Source organism: Leucoraja erinacea, chromosome 7 (genome assembly GCF_028641065.1).
Source record: "Leucoraja erinacea ecotype New England chromosome 7, Leri_hhj_1, whole genome shotgun sequence".
Taxonomy (NCBI): Eukaryota; Metazoa; Chordata; class Chondrichthyes; order Rajiformes; family Rajidae; genus Leucoraja; species Leucoraja erinaceus.
In genome coordinates, this window is record NC_073383.1 from 2,222,382 (window position 1) to 2,247,901 (window position 25,520).

Consider the following 25,520-nt stretch of genomic DNA (forward strand, 5'->3'; position numbering starts at 1 on the left):
TGAGGATTTTTAATAGGGCCACAAGCACTCTGGTAAGACTTAACGGTTCTCTTGTTATGGCACCTGGTTATTTCCTAGGCTATTGAACTGAAATGCTCAGTCAGCTAGTCACAATGAGTGTTGAAGTGTCCAAGATTCATTATGGGTTGTGTGTACCTTGTCAGATTAGTTCACATGGGAGTAGCTGTGATGTTGGTGACTGTGTAAGCAGAGACTGCGTACTCTCAAAGTAAGACTTACATGCAAAATTGAAAGGAAAGTTTTTTTAATAGTTATGAGATTTTCAAGATATCATGGTAATTATATAATCACTCTGCTTTTGTAAGCAGACATTCCATGAAATACAATTAGTGAATCGAATTACAATGTAAATTAAATTAACTAAAGAGAAGTACATTTTATTCTGCCCAAAAGGTCTTGGTGCAATACTATAAGACTTCTCCAGTGACCATCTAGAAGTCCCTCATGCGCCTGAAAGACCCGATGGTGGAGTTGTATCCGCCCCAGTCATTGTATTTCCTGTACTCCCCGGGTCTCATGAAGTACTGTCGGCCTTTGTAGTTGGCTTGTTCATAGAAGATCCAGTAACCATCCATCACTTGGCAGGAGTGAATGTCACGGTAACGGAAGCGATCGTAGACGGAGGGACAGTCGTCCATGAATTCCATTGTCTGTCCTCCAAAGTCAGGCCTCTCGTAAATCTTCATCCTGTAGGAATCACCCCTGTACTGTGATGGAAGTGACAACAGTGTGCATGTTAATGTGTGTGCAGCATCCTTAACAAAACAGACAAAGGTAAAACAAAAACAAGCCTTGAACAATGTAAATCGGAAATGCCCATTAAAATATTTTGACCAAATATTATCATTGGGTTACACCACTGGAGCTTCCAGCCTGCTCACAAGAGGATTTATAATGACCTTCAGAGCTGATAATAAGCTGCTGCAGGGATCTTTGCACAAGCATTCAAATTTTGATGGATTTTTTCAGGAGGGATGGGATAGACAGCATTTAAGATCTTGTTTCCCAACTAGTACTCAAGCAGTGGTCTACTCAAGAGACTTCTGCATTTTTTAACATGTGAGGATCATTTTGTTGACTTATGATCTTGGACCAGATTTTAAGCAGTGTGCCTGTTTATATAATTTATTTTTTAATATAATTTCAGTGGAGGGACTGACTACTAGGATATACTAGTCTCTAGTGGAAGCATAAAGGACTGACCTTCTAATAGGGGTGGAAGAGCAAGAAATGGAGGGATTTAACCCCCACTCCAGGATACTGCTGATACAAGAAGCCCACAAGCTAAAGGCTGGCCATCCTGTGTTAAACAATTTTCCCTGGTCAAGGATTTTATCCCTTTCTATTATCTCCTGCCTCCACTGGCTGTTGGGATAAATTAATGAGAAAGGCTACAGTTTAACACTTCCCCAACTGAATAATCGCAGTGGAGGTTAATCAGTGAAGAATGAATGAGCCAGACCATTGAAGAAGGAAAGGATCTTTTGAAACGTTAAAAGGGAAAGGGAGTAAAAGCTGCATTTGGTGACGGCATTATGTTACAGGTGATAGGAATGGCAGGGAACAGTCAACTGAAGGGGAAGGCTGGTCGGAGGTGAGAGCAAGGGGAATCCTGTGGTGATAGACACAAAAAGCTGGAGTAACTCAGCGGGACAGGCAGCATCTCTGGAGAGGAATAGGTGATATTTCGGTCGTGACCCTTCTTCAGACCCTGTGGTGATCTGAGAAGGAGGAAGTGAAGGAGGAGCCCAGTCAACTACACCGGAACAGAATTCCTCAATTGATAAGTTGTTCGGCACGGACTTGTAGGGCCGAGATGGCCTGTTTCCGCGCTGTAATTGTTATTGTTATATATGTTATATATATGTTATATGTTATAATAATAGAAACATATGGAAAACACGAGTATCAAAGGTCATAAGTTCTAGCAGTAGAATAAGGCCATTTGGCCCATCAAGTCGACTCCGCCATTCAATCATAGCTGACCTATCTCTCCCTCTCAAGCCCATTCTCCTGCCTTCTCCCCATAACCCCTGATACCCTTACATAACATTCGTCATTTTACCCTTCGTTAATGCGATCAGATAATTGTACTTTCTGATCTAATGTTTTACTTGCCACAATAATAATATTAAGCTATGATTTAAATTGTGAATTTATCTCCAGAAACAAGTTAGCCAATTGAATAAAAATATATATATTGGAACAGGCAATTGACCAAGCAATTGTCTGTATAACTCATTAGCAATGGACTGTTAACACAGCTAACAATAGACTTTTTCCTTGATCATTGTTACCTTTTTGCATATCTTTCATTTCTTTATTCTATATCTCTCTATATCACCGTCTACAGTGGCTTGCAAAAGTATTCTAACCCCTTGAACTTTTCCACATTTTGTCACGTTACAACCACAAACGTAAATGTATTTTATTGGGATTTTATGTGATAGACCAACACAAAGTGGTGCATAATTGTGAAGTGGAAGGAAAATGATACATGGTTTTCACATTTTTTTACAAATAAAAAACTGTAATTGCAGCGAAAGGTGGTTCTACAAAGTATTTACTCAGGGGGGCTGAATACTTTTGCACGCCACACTTTTCAGTTTTTTATTTGCAAAAAAATATGAAAACCATGTATCATTTTCCTTCCACTTCACAATTGTGCACCACTTTGTGTTGGTCTATCACATAAAATCCCAATAAAATACAATTACGTTTGTGGTTGTTACGTGACAAAATGTGGAAACGTTCAAGGGGTATGAAAACTTTTGCAAGCCACTGTATATCTCTTGTTTCCCTTTCCCCTGACTCTCAGTCTGAAGAAAGGTCTCTATCCAATTCTTTCTCTCCAGGAATGCAGCCTGTCCCGCTGGTTTACTCCAGAATGTTTTGTCTATCTTCTGCTTAATTATATTGTTACACTGCTTAATGATATTGTTACACTGCTTAATGATATTGTTACACTGCTTAATGATATTAAGTTTGCAGTTGGAAAACAATTATATTAGTGATGGGGAAGTCCAGGACTAGGGGCCACAGTTTAAGGATAAGGGGGAAATCCTTTAGGACCGAGATGAGAAAAACATTTTTCACACAGAGAGTGGTGAATCTCTGGAACTCTCTGCCACAGAAGGTAGTTGAGGCCAGTTCACTGGCTATATTTAAGTGGGAGTTAGATGTGGCCCTTGTGGCTAAAGGGATTAGAGGGTATGGAGAGAAGGCAGGTACGGGATACTGAGTTGGATGATCAGCCATGGTCATATTGAATGGCGGTGCAGGCTCGAAGGGCCGAATGGCCTACTCCTGCACCTAATTTCTATGTTTCTATGTTTCTCAATAAAAAAATAGTCTGTGAAATGATGGAATCCAAACTCTACAACTGCTAACAAAATATTTCTAATAACCCAAAAGTGTACAGGATCACGTATAATGGTGGAACAGCAAACACACAAAATGGGCGATAGATTAAACTCACCTGAGGGTAACTGCGGCATGACTTGACACAGTCGTTGAATCCCATCCAGCGCTGGTAGTCAGGATACTCCCCCCTGTTCAGGACATACTGGTACCCCATGTAGTTGGGTCTCTCGTACGCCACCCACCAGTCACTGTCCACACGGATGGAGTTACAGCGGCTGAAGTAAGGGGACAGGTCGGCACAGTCGGTGCTGCACTCATAGTGCCGGCCCTGGAAGTTCCTGTCCTCGTAGAAGATGATCTAAACCAAAAGCACAAATTAATCAACCGTTCAACGCTATTAAAATGTGGAGATTTCAAATGAAAATGACAATGGGCAAACTTACCTTCCCCATCCTGACTACAGCTGGATTGAACAGACTGAATGTCCTACTGCTGTGTAAAGTGTGTTATTTATACGTTTGACTAAAGCCCATGGTAATGCATCACTTTGTTATATTAATGAGAGAACTGTGCTTCAGCAGAATGCAGACAAAAGGCATGTCATGTACATTGCAGCTGAACAGCAAGCCTCATTCAATTAACATTCATTATCATTCTTTTTATTTTGCCTATATTCACTTTTATTGTTCCGACAAAAATAAAATCAAAGGGCGAGATTCCAGAAAACGTTGAAGAGCAAACTCATCCAAACCCTACAACATATTTTATTTACATCTTTGCTGAGTAAACAGATGTATTTTGATATTTTCCATTGCAGTTTATAACATGTTTCTGATATATTTTCTGAAACTTACCTATTGAATATAATTTACAAAAAGTAGTGTGAATTTACAATCTTGACTGCATGTGCATAGACAGGTCAAGGATAAATTAATAATGGGTTTTGCTTCTCATAGTCATAGAATCGAAACAGTGTCGAAACAGGCCCTTCGGCCCAACTTGCCCACACCGGCAAACATGTCCCAGCTACACTAGTCCCACCTGCCTGCATTTGGGCCTTGTGCTATCCATGTACCTGTCCAACTGTTTCTTAAACGTTGGGATAGTCCCAGCTTCAGCTACTTCCTCTGGCACCTTGTTCCATACACCCACCACCCTTTGTGTGAAAATGGTACCCCTCAGATTCCTATTGAATCTTTTTCCCTTCACCTTAAACCTATGTCCTCTGGTCCTCGATTCCCCTACTCTGGGTGATAGATTCTATATATTTACCCGATCTATAACTCTCATGATTTGATACACAATCTGTCAGAATTATTGTTACAATCTAATTTTGGGAATATCTTTTCATGATATTTTAAATTTGGGATTTGTTTCATTGCAGAGAATTATTATGTTATTATTCGGATTGAAGTACCAATTGCAAATGAGTTGATTGTGCCTTGTATTCCACAACTTCAATTAAAATATATGTATTCAAACAAAATGATTATTACAAAGTGCAAGGTTAATTTATGAATTGCAAATAATCCATTACGATCTACATTGGTCTTTAATCCATCTAGCGCTAGTCTACAGCAGCTCCTTACTATATGTTCTGTGTATGGTGTGGAACATGATATTAAATATAATGTTAGTAAGGGTGCTGTTATGATCTGTAGAACCAAAGAGGATAAATATCTAAAATTTCCTGATTTTAGTCTGACAATAATCTTAGTGTCTGTAATAAGGTAAAATATCTAGGGCATTTTATTAGAGAGCAAATGACAGATGATGAGGATATTTATAGGCGACGACGCATGCTGTATGTACAGGCGAATATTCTCTTACGTAAGTTTGGTGCGTGTACAGATGTGGTGAAGATGTCACTGTTTAGAGCATACTGCCCACCACTCTCAACTGCGCACCTGTGGTCGAACTATGGAAAGACAAGTTTGCAGAGACTAAAGGTGTCATATAATGATGCCATGAGAACACTGCTAAGGAAACCTAGATGGTGTAGTGCTAGTAACATGTTTATGGCTGCAGGAGTCAGTACTATCCTAAGAAATCACATGTATAAATTCATCTGCAGGATAAATGACTCTAAAAATGTAATTATTGTGGCGTTGTCAAACATAAGGTTCAGCACTACACGCTACGAATCCCAGTTGTGGAGACACTGGTATCGTTGTCTCATTGTAGGACATTGATCATTCTTTTTATTCTGGATTTTAATTTGTGTATTGTGGTTTTTTTAATATATAATTTATGATGCTTTTATAAGTGACATACAAAGATGTTATATGTACTTTATGATGTTTTTAATATGCAATGTATTTTTATGTAATGTTGTCCCTTGTCTGGACCTTGAGTCCGAAATAAAGTTTATTATTATTATCATTATTATTATTATTATTATTATTATTATTATTATTATTATTATTATTATTATTATTATTATTATCTCAATGATGTTCATCATATTATTAATAAAAAGGAGACAAAGTTACTTCCTACTTCATTGCCTACTTCAAAGCAGGCAATGTTTTCCAATAACTATTCTGTGAATTCCTACAAAACAATTTAACATTTGGACAATTAAACACTTGGGCTTCAGCAGAGCCCTTGACATGGTCTCAAATGGTAGGCTGGTGTCGGAGATTAGATCACCAGGTAGAATCCAAGGTGAACTAGCTATTGGGATTCCCAATTTGCTTGGAGGAAGACTTCAAAGGTTAGTTGTGGAGGGATGTATTTCTGATTGGGGGCCTGTGACCTGTGCTGGGTCTACTGTGTTTGATATATAAATTAACAATTTTGATGACAAAAAAAGACACAAAGAACTGGAATAATTCAGTGGGTCAGGTTGCATCTCTGAAGATCACAAATAGACTATGTTTTGGGCCGTGACTTCCTCAGACTGAATGTAGTCGGTGGGAGTAAGCTGGAAGAGAAATTGGGACAGAAAACGCCTGGCAAGTGGACACAGATGAGAAGGGTTAATTGGCAGGAGGTTGGACGAAGGCCAGAGATGAAAGTTGTAGATAAGGAGAAAAGAGGCATAAAATGTGAAGCCAGAGGAAGGAATAGAGGTGGAAAGGGGTGGGGTGAAAAGGGGAAATGGAGAAATGGGTGCACATCCAGGTGGGGGCACAGGGAAGAAAGAGGGGACAAAGAGGGGGAGGTGTTTGTATTAGTTACCCAAGCATGGAGAATTCATTGTGCATACCGCTGGGGTGTAAGCTGCCCAAGCAGAAAATGAGGTGCTGTTCCTCCAATTTGCACTGGGCCTCACTCTGCCAAAGGAGGAGGCCCGGGACAGAAAGGTCAGATTAAGAATGGGAGGGGGAGTTAAAACAGTTAGCAAAATGGGAGATTCAGCAGGCCTTGGCGGACTAAGCATGATTGGTTGACAAAATGGTCGCCTGGTCTACACTTGGCCTCACCAATGTAAAAGAGAGCACATTATGAGCATCAAATGCTATAGATGAGTTCAGGGGAGGTGCATGTCTCACCTCTGTCTTCCTTGGGTGCTTGTGAGGGAGAGGATACAGGGACAGGTGTTACATGAACAACAATGGAATTAACATTGTTAGTAAGTTCGCAATTGACACCAACATTGGTGGTAGAGTGGACAGTTAGGAAATAGTGATGTAAGTTAAAGGATACTTGATACTTGATACTTAGTTTACAACAGTTGGGATGGTGTAGGCCAAGGAATGGCAAATTGAATTGAACTGACTTAAATAACTTGAAGTGATGTCAAACCAGTAGCAATGTTACAAAATTTTGAGATTTTAAAAATCAAGTCTGCAATTTATCCCATCAGATAAAGCATAACAATAAGTTTAATTTGGCACCAAATTCACTTTCATATCTCAAGTATTAAAACAGTTATGGCCATTTTCATACTCGGAAATTAGCATCTTGTTCCCTATTGATTTTCAATGGACATTACAAAAAAGCTGTGATCTTGGATAGTCAAAAGCCCATTTCTTAAGGAAAGATTAAAAATTTTAAATAGCCTAAGTGTCCAAAGATTATTCACAAATAATTCACAATATAACATGATTTTTATATCTAATTTACATTAATTTATAGGCCAAATGGAAGGAATTTAGTGTTCAATTGCTGTAAATAAATGCCCATTTAAATCGGCTTTCTAGTGGGTTTCTGTGAACGCGCTGGTTTAGAACGTTGACAGCGCGCTGGATTAGTGCCCTCAAATGCCGAGAAAAATACTGCGGGATATAAAAAGCCCAAAATGAACTACTCGCTATAGATAACTTGTTATACAGGGTTATATATATGCCCCATTTAATGTAAAAATAAGGTACATACCTTTAATTGTTTGCTTTATAAAACCCTGGGGCTGCGAGATGTTGCGGAATCAGAGAGTAATTTTAAACTATTATAACTATATTATCGAGGCCTATAAAACTAATAATACCTTTTGCGACCGGGTCTTGCAGCGATTTTTCGTTAATGATTTACTAGGCTGAACATGTGCGATTAGTACAGCCTAGTAAAAATCGCGTTTTAAACCCGCCCCCTCCAAACAGCGCCAAAATCGCCGACATGGCTGAGGGCAGATTCCCAATGGCGATTCAGGTAGGTTTTGTAACATACCTAAAACCAGGGCAAGACTTACACAGTAAATGTTAGACCCCTGGAGAGTGTTGTGGAATGGTGAGATCTGGAAATACAGGTGCAAAGTTCCCTAAAAGTGGTTAGTCGGGTGGGTAGTGTGGTGAAGAAAGTGTTTGGTCTACTTGCCTCATGTGGAAGGTGTACAAAAGTTGGGCCACTGTGATGCAGCTGTCCAAGTCATTGGTGGGACCGCACTTGGAGTACCGAGTGCCATTCTGATTGCCCAGTTATATGAAAGATGGCATTAAAATGTCTGATGCCATTCGCCAGGATGTTACCTGGGCTGACCATAGCCCAGAATGCCATGTTGGTTGGGAGAGGATAAGAGGACTGAGAGGCCTGTTTCCCTGTAGTATAGCTCTATGACTCTGTTGTGTAATAAGACCCATACGCAGGAGTAACAACTCATAGTCTTTATTGTAACACAAGCAGAGGGAACATTACATGCTATCATCTCCGTGGTCAGCATCGCGTCTGACTGTGAGATGGTAAAGTACTGCTATCAATAGTCCGGGATAGGGGTGAAGTTCCGGACTGGACTACATATGGAATGTGCAGCATGTATAATACTTGTGGTGATAGATATAGTAAACATGGTTGATCTACAGACTCTAAATACCATTAGGAGCATCTAAGTCTGAAGAAAGGTTTCAACCCGAAACATCACCCATTCCTTCTCTCCCGAGATGCTGCCTGTCCTGCTGAGTTACTCCAGCATTTTGTGTCTATCTTCGGTGTAATCCAGCATCTGCAGTTCCTTCCTACACTTTAATTGATGCATTGGTTAGCTATGTTCTTTCACTGTCAATATCATGCTTTCAGAATGTTTTATTGTTTCACCTCCTCCCAGCAGCCACAGTTTTCCAGCCTCCTTATCCCTGAACACATTATTCAAGGTCAAGGTCAATGTTAGTTTATTGACACGTGTACCAATTAAGGTACAGTGAAACTCGATTACCATACAGCCATACTAAAAAAAAGCAACAAGACACACAACTACATACAAGTTAACATAAACTTCCACCACAGCTGATTCCCCAGCAATCCCAACCTGAGTACATTGTTCTGTATACCTCCTCCTCCTGTCAACCCTCAGCCTAAACACAAGTTCTGTCTCACTCACCTTGTGACCAGTCGATCTATTTCCCTCACACCCCCTCCATATCTTTTTATTTCAGTTTAAATCTATGCCCCACTGGTCCTAGAACATAATTTAATATGAACCAATTCTCTTTACTTGAAGGGTCTCGATCTGAAACATCACCTATTCCTTTTCTCCAGAGATGCTGCCTGACTCACTGAGTTACTCCTGCATTTTGTGTCCATCTTCGGTGTAAACCAGCATCTGCAGTTCCTTCCTACACACAACACTGACAATTGATTTCTCAGTAATACTGTGATTGATTTTCCTAATGTTGCTTCACAAAGTAAATAACAACTGAGTTCACAATCATTACAACTGATTAATGTTATACTTTTGGTAATTGAACATGGACCAAAAAACATTTACATCTCAAGTTTTTTTTGGATCAGGTCACTTCTACTGCACATCAGGTATATTTGACTTAGAATTTACTCATTGAATCTCTATTTGATTGATGTATGTGTTTTTCTTCCCTCCATGTTTTAGACTCACTTTTATGAGTCATTTTTATGTTCATGTTTCATATATCATGGTTCATGTTTCATGTATTTTGTTGTGTTTTAGGACTGTAGGCAGACCAAATTCCCTCCTGGGATAAATAAAGTTCTATCATATCGTAAGGTATCATATCATCTGAGTTTTTATGCAATATCCAACCCATTATTTGATTCTCTTGAGTCTTGTATTAACTCTTATTGATATTTCTGATTGCTGTTGTATTACAAGGATTAGTTAAGTCCATATTCAGATGCACATCCTCTCCAGTTATCACACTTTTTAATGTTGTCTTTCCCTTACTCAATATCACGGTAACAATCACAGTCACAATAATTCTTTATTAGCCAAGTATGTTTTGCAACATACGAGGCATTTCATTTGCCATTTTAAACAGTCATACCAACAAAAAGCAACAGAACACACAAAATACATTTTAACATAAACATCCACCACAGTGACACCTCCACATTCCTCACTGTGATGGAGGGCAAAAAAAAAGTTAAATCTGCTCCCTTCTTTGTCCTCCTGTGGTCGGGGGCCTCAAGCCTTCTGTTGACGGGACGATCTTGGCTCCTGTAGCCGGCGGTTGGGCACTCGGCGTTGGGGTGATCAAGCCCCTGCATCAGGGGGATCTCTGCTCCCCCGCAGCGAGCAATTGGACCACGGGTTGGGGTTGGTCGAACCTCTGCGTCATTGGATCTCCAACTCGGTCTATCCTGAGACTGCGAGAATCTTGATGTTAAAGTCCGCAGGCCACAGTTTGAGCGTTGATTCCAGGCAAGGGATCGGCTCTGGTGGTAAGTCCACGGCCCCGCGGTGGAGCTCAAAGTCAGTCCCGAGCAAGGCCTCCAGCTCCAGGATGTTAGGACGCAGAGCGACAAGAGATACGATCCGGAAAACAATCGCATCTCCGGCAAGGTAAGAGATTGAAGAAAAGTTTCCCCTGACCCCCTCCCCCACCCCCCACATAAAACAAACCAGAGAACATTAACGCAAACCTTTAAAGCACACTAAATAGTTTAAAAAATTAACAAATAAACAGACAGACTGTTGGCAAGGCTGCCATCATGCGACGCCCCATGGTGGTATATTCCGCCAGATATTCTCTGCACCTGATGAGCGGAGGGGGACTGAGTAAGATGGCCAAAAATCACAGCTGTAAGTGGTAGCGAATATACAGTGCAAACAGGAAGTTGTGCAGTTACCACCACCAACAACCATTTGCAGTGCAGCATTTCAAAGCAGTTACCATCACCACCAACAACCATTTGCAGTGGTGCACTTCAAAGCAGTTACCTCCACCAACAACCATTTGCAGTGCAGCATTTCAAAGCAGTTACCACCACCAACAACCATTTGCAGGAATACGCCCTGTCTGTGGGCACCCTGAGGGAGTTCAGGGACCGCTGGGCTCCGCAGGGTGTTGAATGTATCCTCAATAAGGATTGTATCATAATTGTATAATAGTTTATTATGGATATATGTTTGTATTGTATTTATGGTGGTGGGTTCTGGCTTGTTTTATTGTAGTGTAAATATTGAATACATTTTTTGATTAAAAAAAATAAAAAAAATAAAATAAAATCAACCATTTGCAGTGCACCATTTCAAAGCAGTTACCACCACCAACAACCATTTGCAGTGCACCATTTCAAAGCAACCGCATTTTCATTTTCAAACCACATTAAGGGCACTCACAGTTGAGTAGACATGTGTTCAATGTTATTCACAGCTCAGAGAGACGTGACCCTCTTGCTTCCTCCATCTTGCAGAGACTGAGTGAAGCACAACACTTCCGAGTTTTATAGTCCCTCTCCCCTCCCCCCAGCAGGGGCAGCAGAGAGAATGTCAACATTTGTTAAACATCAATAACTCTTTTATTTTTAATCGATGGGGAAAATCCTCTTGTCCTGCGCAGCAGAGGGGTCTCTGAGTAAGATGGCCAAAAATGACAGCCATATGTGGCAGCGTTTTTTCAAAAATCATGAAACAGAAAAACAGGAAGTGGTCAAGATCTTACTTATAGTAATATAGATATTGCACTCACAAATTTGGAAGCATTTCTACATTAATGCTTCTAATATCAGCTACAATACTGGAAATTAAATGTAGATTTGGAACAACTATATCAGTATTTACATCCACCCTGTTACATTTCCTCTGCCAATAACAAACATTGTGCCATGAGGGTTAATTATTAATCTCTTGATAAAAAACTTGACCCCGGGCTATTTGCATTTGGCTGCAACAGTCACAGAAATAGTTGCCTCCAAATTACTATGCCAAGCTCAATCGTTCTGCTCCAGTTACACATTCTTTACCATGACGCTTTCATTGTCACGATTTATGTCATTGCTGCCAACAGTAATGATTGAATGATGAATGAATGAATGAATAAGTTTAATGGTCAAGTATTCACATACAAGATATTTGCCCGCAAGTGACAACATAACATACAATGGCAGTTAGGAATGACACATAAACCATTAAACATTAATAATAAAATATTATCGATTAAACATGTGAATTAAACAAAATACCAAAGCAAAAGGAGGCTACAGATTTTTGGTTATTGAATAGAGCTACCACTCGTGGTAAAAATATGTTATATGTCTGGCTGTGGCAGCTTTGACAGTCTGGAGTCGCCTTCCAGAGTGAAGTGATTCAAAGAGTTTTTGGCCAGGGTGAGAGGGGTCAGAGATAATCTTACCTGCTCGCTTCCTGGTCCTGACAACCATGCTCACTATTTAAAACATGATGCTGCAGCACATCCAACCAAATGACCCTTTCACTTTATGAGCACGGATTCTCTTTCACAGTTCGACAACCAGCCAACAAATTACATAATTGTTGTAGTGTTTCACAACTTATCTTGCTCCTGCAAACCACCATAACATCTCCATAACCCTGATATCAAGTGATTGTGTATTTATCAGCCAGGACCACAATGTTAATAATTTAGACATAAAAACCAGGGTGACCTCAGCAGGTCAGACAGCATCTCTGGAGAAAAGGAACAGTGAGGTTTCAGGTCGAGACCCTTCTTCGGACATTTTTATTTAAATTGTTCGGTTTTGGAGAAATTTAATTTAGTGATATTCATCATGGTGCAGGTTTCTTCCTTTTGGTTTAGTGGTGTATTGAATATAGTGTTTGTGTGTCTAAATGTTAAACATAATGAAAATTGATCTTCACTGGAGCAATTACAGGATGTTCTATACTCTTATTGGCTTACGTTGAAGTGCGACCATCTAATCAATTTCTAGGAATTTTTCACGCAATTTAGAGAGGATAAGATCTTAATAAATATTAAAAAAGAGAATGAATTTTCCAATAGCTAAGATTTAAGGAGAAGCAAATGTTGTTTTATCTCATGTTAATTTTATCTTCATCAGGGTGGCACTGTGGCGCAACAGTAGAGTTGCTGCCTTACAGCGCCAGAGGCCAGGGTTCGATCCTGACCACGGGTGATGTCTGTACTGAGTTTGTACGTTCTCCCCGTGACCTCCGTGAGATTTTCTCCGAGATCTCCAGTTTCCTCCCACACCCCAAAGACGTACATGTTTGTAGGTTAATTGGCTTGGTATCATTGTAAATTGTCCCTAGCGTGTGTAGTACAGTGCAAATGTGCGGGGATCGAAGCAGTGATGAGTAGTTTGGAGGACAGGGACTCCATATGTCGTTGAAGAATAAATTTTAGGACATATCGGCGAGACCAAGCATACACTCGGCAATCATTTCGCTGAACACCTCCACTCAATCCGCCTAAACTTACCTGATCTCTCAGTTGCTAAACTCTTTAACTCCCCCTCCATTCCCACACTGACCTTTCTGTCCTGGGCCTCCTCCATTGTCAGAGTGAGGCCCAGCGCAAATTGGAGGAACAGCACCTCATATTTCACTTGGGCAGCTTACAGCCCAGTGGTATGAATGTTGATTTCACTAACATCAAGTTACCCTTGCTTTCCCTCTCTCTCCATCCCTCCCCCATTCTAGTTCTCAGACCAGTCTGACTATCTTCCTGATTAAATGTTATCTTTGTTTGCCTCTTTGTCACCTTCCCCTAGCTAACAGTGATCTGTTTTACATTTTCCCTGAGCTTTGTCCCCGTTGTTGTCTCGTTTGCACACCTTACCCATTCTTTACTCTGTGTCTCCCTCTCTCCTGACTCTCAGTTTGAAGAAATGTCTCAACCCGAATCGTCACCCATTCCTTCTCTCCATAGATGCTGCTGCTGAGTTCCTCCAGCTTCTTGTGTCTATCTTCAAATTTTAGGAAGGGGTGGGGGGGTGAAATAGCAGGTATGTTTGCAGACAACAGCCACATTGTTGGAGTTGTGGACGGTGAGGAAGGCTGTCAAAGTATACAGTGGGATATAAAACAGCTGCAGACATGCGTGGAGAAAAAGGTAGATGCATATTAATCTGAGTAAGTGTGAGGCATTTTGGGAGCTTGAACGTAAGGGAAAATATAGTTAGTAGCAAGACACAACAGCATTGGTGTCCAGAAAGATCTTGGGGTTAAAATCCATAACTCCCTGAAAGTGTAATGTAAGTGATGGAGGCAGATATGATAGTGGCATTAAGCAGCTTTTAGATGGGCACATGGGTATGCAGAGAATTAAGGGACATTCGTAGAAGATTTACGAGGATGTTGCCAGGACTCCAGAGCCTGAGCTTTAGGGAAAGGTTGAGTAGGCACACACACACTAAACACATCGCAAAGGTGGGGGCCAGGGAAAGCGGGGGAGCGCTGTCTGAAATTCACACCCGCGATGAACAGGAAGTTAAAAGATGGCTGCACAGTGTACGGTAAGTCCTTTAGAGAGACGGAGGGCAGCCATCGACTGCCTGTAACTACATAGGGACCCAATAGCGACCCCATAGCAACCCCATAGCGACCCCACTCCACTGCACTACGAGTTCAAAAGACCCATGCTGACCAATTTTTACATCCTCAACCAAACTGAGGCCGTGAGTATGCGGGAATTATCCCTCGAGCATGAAAGAGAGTTCCAGTGACCTCATAGGACCTCCTAGGACCACGTGTCGACCAGGCTGCGAGTTTGAGTCGAGAGAAAACTCTTCTAAACTCGCAGATTAGGTCTCCGCAGTGGGACAGCCCCTTAAGAATCTGAGGGGTAGCTTTTTCACACAAAGGGTGGAGGGTGTATGGAACAAACTGTCAGAGGAGGTAGTTGAGGCAGGGCCAATGCCACCATTTAAGAAACATTTAGACAGGTGCATTGATAGGACATGTTTGGAGGGATATGGACCAAATGCGAGCGGGTGGGACTAGTGTAGCTGGGACATGTTGGGCCAAAGTGCCTGTTTCCATGTTATATCACTCTATGACTCTATGACATGTTTCACATGCAAGCAGAGAACATCAGTTAAAGTTGACATTGTGTTTGGCATGGCCATTGTGGGCTGAAGGGCCTGTTCCTCTGCAGTGCTGTTCCCTATTCTATATTCTAAGATGCAAGCAAGGTGCAATGGTCGAAATGAGTTTCCAAATAGTGGTGTCAACGTCCTGCTATCATTGATGAACGGGGAAAGGTAGGACACAGTAAACACATTAGAAAAGGACAATGGATCCAATTCTGAATGACTCCGGAGGTAGTCTCTAATGGGCCACTTACCCGACTTTTTTGGTCGTTGCAGGTCGGCGAAACATTTCAACTTGTTGAAAATCCAGCGGCGACCAGAAAGACCCTACAACTCTTTGCGTGGCTGAGGAGACGACTCACGACCATACAGGCGACACCCTGGCGACATGTCGCGGGGTGAAGCCTGTACGGTCGGGTGTAGTCGCCAAATGAGTCGTACCTTGTTCTGGTCATTGCTGGATTTTGAACGTTGAATATTTTCGGTGACCTGTAACGACCTATGACGGGTGGCGGCAGTCGCCTAAAAAGTCGCGTAAGTGGCAGGCCCATACGTGTGAAGAGTTTGGATCGAATGCTCTGAATCATGGTAATTCACAGAGAATGAGAAGCAGTGTCAGAGCTTACAGTCAGAAATGATGATGAAAGAAATCAGATGGACTCAGCCACTCATTGTCTCTCCTTACCCGTGAGTGCCTGTGTGTGAGCTCATGGGATCTCAGTTAGGTGAAGAAGGGTGTCGACGTGAAACGTCAACCATTCCTTCTCTCCAGAGATGCTGTCTGGCCCGCTGAGTTACTCCAGCTTTTAGTGTCTATCTTCGGTATAAACCAGCATCTGCAGTTCCTTCCTACATATCTCAGGAAGGTGGTTGATGGATATCTTTCCTATCTCTCTTTCAAGAGTTTTAAATCAGACCATGTCAGTGTGGGCAAAGACTTGCCATTGGAAGTGGTGAAGTCTATTACAAACCGATGAGGCTCGTTCGTGGAGCTCGGTTGAGCCGCGGGATTTACTTACCATCACCCGGTGAGTGGAGGTGTTCAGCTCAGAGGGAGAGCAAGGAGGGAAGAGGCAAAGACTTTAAAACGTTTGCCTTCTATCACAGTGAGGAGGTGTCTGGTGAACTCACTGTGACCCACATAACGACCATATCCTTACCCAGACTCGATACCACAGCCACATCTGCTTCATACCCAGACTCGATACCACAGCCACATCTGCTTCATACCCAGACTCGATACCACAGCCACATAACTCCTCCCCTTCCTCAGCCCTCCTGCTGTCTCCTCCCATCCCCCAGCCTTCGGGCTCCTCCTCCTTTTTCCTTTCTTCTCCCCGCCCCCCCCACCCCCCATCAGTCTGAAGAAGGGTTTCGGCCCGAAACGTTGCCTATTTACTTCGCTCCATAGATGCTGCTGCACCCGCTGAGTTTCTCCAGCATGTTTGTGTACCATCACTGTGGTGGATGTTAAATTTGTGTTTATTGTGTGTTTTGTTATTTTATTATATGTATGACTTCAAGGCACAAAAATTTCGTTCAGACCGAAAGGTCTGAATGACAATAAAGGATACTTTGAATAGACAATAGACAATAGACAATAGGAGCAGGTGTAGGCCATTCGGCCCTTTGAGCCAGCACCGCCATTCAATGTGATCATGGCTGATCATCCACAATAGGTACCTCGTTCCTGCCTTCTCCCCATATCCCTTGACTCTGCTATCTTTAAGAGCTCTATCTAACTCTCTGTTGAAGAGACCCGGCCTCCACCTTCTCTGAGGCAGAGAATTCCACAGATTCTCAACTCTCTGGGTGAAAACGTTTTTCCTCATCTCCGTTCTAATAAAACTAATAAATCCAACTAACTAATTTGAAAGGTTGGCTGGGGAGGCAATGTGATGTATTTGTATAGGGAGCTGGTGGATCGCATTTGTGGTTGGCACTCTGAGCACAGTTGCCAATCAGGGAGAGGAGAATGACATGGGCACAGTTTTACCGGAGGCAGTTACATCTCTTGGATTAACTCGAATAGTGAAAGGCTTGGACAGAGTGGATGTAGAGAGGACGTTTCCACAGGTGGGAAAGACTAGGACTATTCGTCACAGTCTCAGAATTAAAGGACGTTCTTTCAGGAAGGAGATGAGGAGGAATGTATTTAGTCAGAGGGTGGAGAATCTGTGGAACTCATTGCCACAGAAGGCTGTGGAGGCCAAGTCAGTAGATATTTTTACGGCAGAGATATATAGATTCTTAATTAGTATGGGTGTCAGGGGTTATGGGGAGAAGGCAGGAGAATGGGGATTAGGAGGGAGAGATAGATCAGCCATGATTGAATGGCGGAGTTGACGATGGGCCAAATGGCCTAACTCTTCTCCTATCACTTATGACCTTAGGACCTTACCTTTATCTAAACAATTAATTTAGATCGAATGGGGGACTTTAATTTAACAGAGCACAGAGAATGAAGAATTAATCGAAAACAATACACTTGCCGCATACACTTAAAAAATTAACTGGGGCCTATTGTTTTTGAACAAAGGCCAATTTGTTATGTAGTCTATATCTATCTAAACTATTACTAAAACTCTCATCTTGACTATATCTGGTTTGTGTTTTTTTTTAATTTGCGCAAAAACTGTAACCTATTTCACTAGGATTTTTGGCCACCTTACTCACAGTTGTCCTCTGCTCTAAGCGCACCAAGTTTTGTTCCGATCGGTGAAATATTAGGAAAGTTATGAAGATTTAAAAAAATAGCGAGATCAGCAGATTGGTCTACTTGCCTGTCAGTCACATAGAAACATAGAAACATAGAAATTAGGTGCAGGAGTAGCCTGTCTAACCCCTTAAGAATTTTGTAAGTTTCTATAAGATACCCTCTCAATCTCCTAAATTCTAGAGAGTATAAACCAAGTCTATCCAGTCTTTCTTCATAAGACAGTCCTGACATCCCAGGAATCAGTCTGGTGAACCTTCTCTGCACTCCCTCTATGGCAATAATGTCCTTCCTCAGATTTGGAGACCAAAACTGTACGCAATACTCCAGGTGTGGTCTCACCAAGACCCTGTACAACTGCAGTAGAACCTCCCTGCTCCTATACTCAAATCCTTTTGCTATGAAAGCTAACATATCATTCGCTTTCTTCACTGCCTGCTGCACCTGCATGCCTACTTTCAATGACTGGTGTACCATGACACCCAGGTCTCGCTGCATCTCCCCCTTTCCCAATCGGCCACCATTTAGATAAAAGTCTGCTTTCCTGTTTTTGCCACCAAAATGAATAACCTCACATTTATCCACATTATACTGCATCTGCCAAACATTTGCCCACTCACCCAGCCTATCCAAGTCACCTTGCAGTCTCCTAGCATCCTCCTCGCAGCTAACACTGCCCCCCAGCTTCGTGTCATCCGCAAACTTGGAGATATTGCCTTCAGTTCCCTCATCCAGATCATTAATATATATTGTAAATAGCTGGCGTCCCAGCACTGAGCCTTGTGGTACCCCACTACTCACTGCCTGCCATTGTGAAAAGGACCCGTTTACTCCTACTCTTTGCTTCTTGTTACTATCACATTTAAAAAAACATTTGGACAAGTACATGGATAGGATCGGTTTAGAATGATATGGGCTGAAGGGCCTGTTTACACACTCTATCACTCTATGACTATGTGATTCTACAAGGTGAAGGGTGCATTTTAGCTCTAATTACTTTGTCTTTTTGCTGCACAGTATGTGATGATACGGTTGAAAGATATAGTATGGAAACAGGCCATTCAGCCCACGCGTCCAGGCTGACCATTGATTCACATTAGTCCTATGTTATCCCATTTTTGCATCCCCCCTACAAATGCGTACGCCTTTGGAATGTGGGAGGAAACTGGAACACCTGGAGGAAACCCTCGCGGTCACAGAGAAAACTTGCAAACTCCACGCAGACAGTACCCAAGGTCAGGATCAAACCCAGGTCTCTGGCATTGTGAGACAGCAACTCTACCACTGTGCATATCTTCCCATTTTGCTTTTATTTAAATACTGTAATATTTAACTGGATCTGTCTGGATATAATCAAATGAATAAAATGGACTCTGAAAAGGCAGTGACATTGGGAAAATCGGAGGAAAATGTCAAAAGAAATTGTAACATGTGTGGGTAGCTCCGACAGGATCCAATGTTGTTGTTGAATCTGTTCCAGCGCTGGTAGTCAGGATACTCTCCCCCTGTTCAGGACATACTGGTACCCCATGTAGTTGGGTCTCTCGTACGCCACCCACCAGTCACTCTCCACACGGATGGAGTTACAGCGGCTGAAGTAAGGGGACAGGTCGGCACAGTCGGTGCTGCACTCATAGTGCCGACCCTGTCCTCGTAGAAAATGACCTACATATCACAAAATAATAATTTTTCTACCAAACGCTACTGCTACTTACGCAATGAAATCCTTTGCTCCCAGTAATGGTAAGTGTTGAAATTACAAAGCTCCACACTAGTGGAGTCAGCGAGTTGCTCTGTTTCCCAGGTGGGCACGTGGAGCATGTCTGATGTCTGATGGGACCACCATCAATGTATTGTTTATCAAACACTTGGTGTTTGATAAACAAGCGTTTCCTGGTCCGAGAACACTAGTGCAATTATCAAGAAAGCTCATCAGCGCCTCTATTTCCTGAGAAGATTACGGAGAGTCGGTTTGTCAAGGAGGACTCTCTCTAACTTCTACGGGTGCACAGTAGAGAGCATGTTGACCGGTTGCATCGTGGCTTGGTTCGGCAACTTGAACGCCCTGGAGAGGAAAAGACTACAAAAAGTAGTAAACACTGCCCAGTCCATCATCGGCTCTGACCTTCCTTCCATCGAGGGGATTTATCGCAGTCGCTGCCTCAAAAAGGCTGGGAGTATCATCAAAGACCCACACCATCCTGGCCACACACTCATCTCCCTGCTCCCTTCAGATAGAAGGTACAGGAGCCTGAAGACTGCAACAACCAGGTTCAGGAATAGCTACTTCCCCACAGCCATCAGGCTATTAAACCTGGCTCGGACAAAAACTTTGATTATTAATAACCAATTATCTGTCATTTGCACTTTATCATTTTATTTATTCATGTGTGTATATATTTATATTACAGTGTATGGACACATTGATCTGTTTTGTAGTAAATGCCTACTATGTTCTGTGTGCTGATGCAAAGCAAGAATTTCATTGTCCTATACAGGGACACATGACAATAAACTCACTTGAACTTGAACTTGGTAACACAATTAATGGGCAGAGTTTGTGGTTTACAAGCAAGCTCATCCATGTCCCCAGCCAGGAACATTGTGCTACAGTGAAATTAGAAGTTTAAAGAGTATATTTTTGTTTTACCTTACCCCATGTTCAATTCCCTGCTAAAATTTCCATTGAATATGATTGTTCCATTATATACTTTCCAAGGTTCATTCAGTCTACAAATGTCATTGATGTTTAAATTACCTTTTGTTCAAGTTTAAAAAAATGCCTCTGAACGTCATGTTCTCTTCAGAAAATAAAAACCTGTTCCAAGAGGACCATTTTTGTTCCCTTTGTTGCCAGCTTTAATTTTAACTGAATGCGTGACTTCACAAATCAACGCAGCAGTAATCCCTGCACAAAGGCAATTAAATTAGGGCAATGGATCAGCAAACATTACCAAGTGGAGAATGTGTGGAAAAACCCAAGTGAGCAATGCTGGTACGGTCAGACAGTCATAGAGTGATACAGTGTGGAAACAGGCCCTTCGGCCCAACTTGCCCACACCGGCCAACATATCCCAGCTATACTAGTCCCACCTGCCTGCGCTTGGTCCATATCCCTCCAAACCTGTCCTATCCATGTACCTGTCTAACTGTTTCTTAAACAATAGGATAGTCCCAGCCCCAACTACGTGTGGCAGCTTGTTCCATACACCCACCACCCTTTGTGTGAAGAAGTCACCCCTCAGATTCTTATCAAATCTTCCCCCCCCCCCCCCCCCCCCCTCACTTTAAACCCTATGTCCTCTGGTTCTCGATTCACGTACTCTGGGCAATAGACTGCTTAAATATTGGCAATAATTGGCTGTGTGAGAATATCAATTGAATTTTGTGGGGCATTTATTGTATTGGTAAGAACTCAGCTTCATGCAAGCAGCAGAACCAATGGAGCAAACTAGCAGCTTCTGTGAATCCTCCAGCTGAATGTCCCCAAAAAACACACACACAAAAATTAATGTCAGCAAGGTCATCCTGGCAATTGTCTCATTTTAAATAATTTGCGTTCTGGATTCCTTCCAATATTCCTCCAATACTGCTCCAAAGTCTCCAATATTGCTCTGAGCAGCTCCAGAAAGCAAGATAGAGACAGTAAACGAGAAAGAGAGGATGCCAGAGAGATTAAGATAGCGAGGATACGAAAGGGGTTTGGAGGGAGAGATAGATCAGCCATGATTGAATAGTGGAGGAGACGATGGGGCAAATGGCCTAATTCTGCTCCTATCACTTGTGACCTTACGAACACCAACACATAAACAGATTGAGCAGTTTAATCATCTGATGCAGATGACCCAATTGAACTGCATCACATTTCAGGATAAACTCAATCAGGCTTTACAGCTGAAGCAATTGACAAGACCAAAGCACTAAAACATGAGGTATTCAGATCTGTGTCCGAGTTGTGAATTTGTTCCTCGTTTTGAAAGAATGTGGGAGGAAGACATTAAAGACCACTGATGCTTTTAAACCAACTTTTCCACTCGGATGCCAAAGGAGATGGGATCCCGGCCGTACTTGTGGACTTGGTTAAACATTGGACCTCTTCAAATAGGGACAAGTTTCAGTGAGAACGGGAGAGCCTGATGCAGAGCATCAGTTGGAAGTCTATGCAGATACAAGTAATTGAGGAAGAGAGAGGAATAAAAGGAGCTGAGCCCTATCGGTTGTTTCAGCAGGTAACATACCTCACTCCAAACCAAGAATTGCCCCGAATGTAGCCATCTCATTGTGAGTTAAGGTAAAACATTTGGAGAGAGCTTTTGATCTTGAATGCATTCAAACAGATTGTGTTATTGGTCCAGCACTAATCATTTGAAAGGACCGTGTGTTTTGAATGGTGCATTTTCAATACAGCAAACTGAAGGGCCTGTCACACTTGGGCATCATTTGCGCATCATTTACGCGACATCCTTAAAATTGGTTGGCTGTCATGGCACGTGGTGTGCCGTATGCAGTGACGCACGGTAGCATGTGGGGCCCCAGGATTTTGGGCAGTGCCAAATGACGCCCAAGTGGGACAGGCCCTTAATACTACAATTCACTTCCGATTTCATAAGTGAAGGAGCAATGCCCATGGTTGTCTGAATTGTTTGTTTAGTTTCGAGATACTGCGCAGAAACAAGCCCTTCGGCCCACTGTGTCCGCACCAACCAGTGATCTCTGCACATCAACACTAACCTACACACACTAGGGACAATTTTACATTATACATTTATACCAAGCTAATTAACCTACAAACCTGTCCACCTTTGGGGTGTGGGAGGAAACCAGAGATCTTGGAGACAACCCACGCAGGTCACGGGGAGAACGTACAAACTCCGTACAGACAGCTCCCGTAGTCAGGATCAAATCCGGGTCTCTGGCGCTGTAAGGCAGCAACTCTACCGCTGCGCCACCGTGCCACCATGGTCTGTGTTATCCATTGAACTGTAACCCACCTGCACAGGCAGAGAATCCCCTGGCAGAACAGGATGCCTTTCCATACTAATCCTAATTGCTTCAACAATTAACCAGCACCATTTGCCTAGCACTGGCCATTCATGGGTTATTTCTCGAGTTATTACAGATGTTTAAAAATATAACAAAAATTTGAATTTAAAAACGACTGCCTTTCGCTGATGAAGTCGCAATGGGTCTGCTCCGCGCGCAGTGTTCCACGCTCTGCGAGTGACGTTACCCCCCCCCCTCCTCCCCCCCGTTATTCAAAAGATGCAGAAAGGACGAGCAAGTTGGGCCCTGTACTGTAAGTAAGTAAGTCAATTTTATTTATATAGCACGTTTAAAACAACTCGCGTTGAAACCAAAGTGCTTTACATAGAAGAAATTATTAAGTTTCCGTACATCCATAGATAATTTTTTTTTTTTAAATGACACAACACATTATAGAATTCAACATGAACGTCCCCCCACAGCAGAATCAACATTTTTCACTGTGGGGAAAGGCATCAGAAAGTTCAGTCACCCGAGGTTGGGGCCTCATTTGTGGCCTCTATAGCCAGTCCGGTATTTTCAAGCCCTCTTGCCGGGAAGATGGAACTCCGGCATCTGGTGAACACTCCTCGGCGGCTTGGAGTGTCTGGAACGGCCGCTCCCTTCCCGGAGACCGCGGCTCCCGATGTCCACAGGCCGCGCTGGTCGGAGCTCCGACTGGCGATCTCGGATCCCAGGCTCTGCGGTGTTTTAAATCCAGCGCCGCCGGCACCTGGGCACCCGCAGTCACAGCTTCTCGGATATTGGAGTCAGCGGTTACAGCACTCAGGAGCTTACCGCACGGCGACCCGGTAAGGCATCGCCTGCTCCGTGATGGTGTCCCAGCGCAGTGCCACTGCCGAAGCTGGGGTTCTGGCCGGTCTCGACGGGAGACGCCGCTCTGGTCCGATGGTAGGCCGCGAGGAAGGGGCAAAGAAGCAGCTCGGAGGGAAGCTGCCTCTCCAATCAGGTAGGGACCAGGAAGTAAAGTTTCCCCTTTCCCCTCCCCCCACCCACCACATAAAAGAAGACCTCCAACAAACACTTTGTTGTAACGGGACTAAAAATAAAAATAAAGAAGGGTGAAAGGACGGGCTGCAGGCGGAGCAGCCATACACAACGCACCCCACTCCTGCAGTCCGCCAGCATTTACTGGAGCTGCCGAGCGCTCGGTCATCGGGTCGCTGTCTCGGGTCGTTGTCTTCGATCGACGCCCACACGTGACCTCTCTCCCTGCTCCCTGCCCTCTCTCCCTCTCCCCCTTCCTCTCTCCCTCTTCCCTGCCCACTCTCCCCCTCCCCTGCCCTCTCTCTCTACCCCCCTCCCTCTCTCTCTCTAGCCATGCACAGTTGGGGGCTATGCGTGAGTGGATAGGGTAAAAGGAGCAAATGAATAATATTTATGTAATATCAAGGGGGATGGTTAGTGTGTGTGTGTTGCCGCATGCTACCCCTCCTCCCCCGCAGCCGTGCATTGAGGGGATGAGACATTATTCCCGCGGTCCAAAATCTACTTATCTGAAATTTTCTAGCTTAATTTCTCGACATTACTGAAAATGTTTAAAAATATGGGAAAACTGAATTTAAAAACGACTGCCTTTCGCTGATGACGTCACAATGGGCCTGCTCCACGCGCCGTTCTTCCACGCACTGCGAGTGACGGAGAGCAAGCAAGAGAGTGTCAGCCAGGTGCATGGCCTTGCCACGTTTGTAGGTCAGATCAATGTCATACTTTTGAAGTTGAAGCAACATCCACTGTAGACATCCTGGAGAGGCATGAATCAGTTTGTTAAAGATGCTGACCAGGGTCTGGTGGTCAGTTTCAATCGTGACCGTATGTCCGAAGATAAAGTCATTAAACTTCTTGCATGCGAAAACGACTGCTAGCAGCTCCTTTTCCATTTGGGCGTAGGGTTGTTCCGTGTCAGACATGGTGCGCGAAGCATAGGCGACAGGCTTGTTGCCGCTACCATCACCTTGGAGACAGGCTGCTCCTAGTCCGTGTTGTGAAGCGTCACAAGTCAGTGTGACCGGTCGTTTAGGATCAAAATAAGCGGGAGTAGGGGCACAAGACTTTGCTTAAGAGTGTCGAACGCCCTCTGCTGTTGCTCGTGCCAGGCCCAAACAGTGTCTTTGTGGGTAAGCTGCCGCAGCGGGGTTGATATTTCACTGAGGTTCGGAATAAATGTACCCAGGTAGTTCACCATGCCAAGGAATCTCTGCAAACTAAGCACGTCTGTGGGTGCTGGTAACTCGTTGATAGCAATGGGTTCTGTCTTTCTCTCTGGCCTCTCCCCCCTACCTATGCCAAAATGGTACACGATAGCGCTAACATTTTTGCACCACCTTACTCACCATTGTCCCGTGGTCTTTTTTTTGTCAAGTTTTGTTTAGATTAATGTTATGTTTCCCAAGTTATTGACATTGAAAAGTTTTAAAACCCCACTTTCAGAAGAATAACTGTGACTGTCCTGTGAGAGCTTTCTAGCAGCTTCCAGCTATGACGTCACAATAGCATCTCACAGTCCTCCAATCACAATGGGATCTCATTTACATACACTGCCGTGAACATTCCGCCAGTCGACAATGACATCACATTGTGATCTCAGCTGCCAATGAACTTTGATGAGATGAGCTCCAGCCAGACCAATGAGTGGGAGAGGGGAGAAGAAATGTAATTTAAACATTGTGTTTAGTGGGGGAGTGCGAAAGGGGAGAGGTGAGGGAGGGAGTGACTG

General features: G+C 43.1%; 1 pseudogene; it reads right to left on the reverse strand.

Annotated features, from left to right (window-relative positions):
* Positions 1 to 411: 411 nt before the first annotated feature.
* Positions 412 to 24,714, reverse strand: LOC129698544 (gamma-crystallin S-1-like; annotated as a pseudogene).
* Positions 24,715 to 25,520: the final 806 nt, after the last annotated feature.